This window comes from Coffea arabica, chromosome 3c (assembly GCF_036785885.1).
Source record: "Coffea arabica cultivar ET-39 chromosome 3c, Coffea Arabica ET-39 HiFi, whole genome shotgun sequence".
Taxonomy (NCBI): Eukaryota; Viridiplantae; Streptophyta; class Magnoliopsida; order Gentianales; family Rubiaceae; genus Coffea; species Coffea arabica.
In genome coordinates this window covers 15603285-15604775 of record NC_092314.1, presented here as the reverse complement: position 1 = coordinate 15604775, position 1491 = coordinate 15603285, and the positions used below count along the sequence as shown (strand labels likewise).

The 1491-nt window shown below is 39.8% G+C and overlaps 1 long non-coding RNA gene across 1 annotated transcript; it reads right to left on the bottom strand.

Annotated features, from left to right (window-relative positions):
• Window positions 1–223: 223 nt before the first annotated feature.
• LOC113735677 (uncharacterized) lies at window positions 224–902 on the bottom strand. Its single transcript, XR_011841873.1, has 2 exons — window positions 837–902; window positions 224–671 (listed from the first exon to the last, which is right to left on the bottom strand). It is a non-coding gene; the product is annotated as an uncharacterized lncRNA (long non-coding RNA).
• Between the last annotated feature and the right edge of the window lie 589 nt (window positions 903–1491).

Below are 1491 nucleotides of genomic sequence, written 5' to 3'. Positions count from 1 at the left end.
CATCCCATCTGCCAACAAAAATCTCTTTTCTTGATAATTGAAAGTATTAGGATAGCTATAGTACAACATTAGGATATCGAATTCTATACTGACACTTTTAATTGCCAGGAGTTTTTTTTTTTTTGATATAGAAGCAACCTTGCAGGTAGTGCTCCCTATTGTACATTCCGTCAATCAGAAAGCCAAAGGACTTTTAAAATTATGCCAAAGAACATAATGCATATAGTAATCTAAAAGCAAAAGTCAATGCTCAAATATAATTTGTTGAACTAAAAGTCAGTAACAAGTACTAACATAGCGAATCCCTAACAAGTACAAACTTCAAAGATTCTCTTGTGGACAAACTAAAAGATCCTCATGTGCACAAACTAAAAGATTCTCTTCCCTAACAAGTAGAAAGAACTTGCAGTAGCTTCCAAACTTTCCAATGAAATTACAGCCTTCAGTCATAACCACGAATACCCCATCAATCTTCAGCTGGTTCCACCTGTGCACAAAGTTTGTTGGGATCATTAGATCATCATAACTAGTAATAAAATTCATTAATGTGTGAAAAACATAAGGAACCACTTGCAAAAGCTGATCTTCAGTGTAGTTTGTGTGCCTCTCGCATGTCTTAGTCCACTTCTTGAACCCATTGATAGAGCATTGTGCAGTAAAGATTGCTGCTGCTGCTAAGAGAGACGGGGGGAACCTAAGCATTGCATACTCGACGAGGCACAGCTCAACGATAAAGAAGGACAGAAGCTCCAACTAGTCACCAGAAGATTATTGCCAGTTATTAGGCAGATCAAGATAGTGCAAAAAATTCACATACACTAAATACGAAACAATACCTTTTTATTAGATTGAGCAGCTTTAAGAAAGCGCCTCATGAAGACATAAGGAGTAGGCACTGAAAGATTAAATTGCAAGGTGTTGATCATGAAGCTCTCCTGTAGCGAGCCACAGTTCAATTTTAGTTATATGACAAAGGAAACCTTCATATATCAAAGATCAACTCATAGGCAATAGATGCAATAACAAACCTAACATCTCAAGCACGTCATTTCTGGAGTAAGCCCTGTCAGAAATCAATATGAGGTCTTCAAGGACAGGAACGGAAACTTCTTCATACTTGCAAGCCAAAAGCATTGCTGTCACTCCAACAAGTTGAAGTTTCCTGCGCACCAAAGAGACTGATGGTTTGGTAGTAATTCTGAGGATACAGCTGAAGACCAGAAGCACTGTTCTACTGCTGAAGACCAGTAAGATTGCAGATAGTAGGTGAGCTCTGGACCCTGTGCATATGCATTTGGGTGCTGTGATAACTGTTCTGGAGCATGGGTTCATGGGCATTTCCATCGGTGTTGCAGCTCTCAGGTGATCTTGGGGAAGAGCAGGCGGAAAATATGCCAAAGGAAGCCCCGGGGCAGGATGTATAGTTAGAGTTGGGTGATTCTTTTTACCTCCCAGTTGACTTGTTTTGCCACCCCTTCCTAGTTTTGTCTT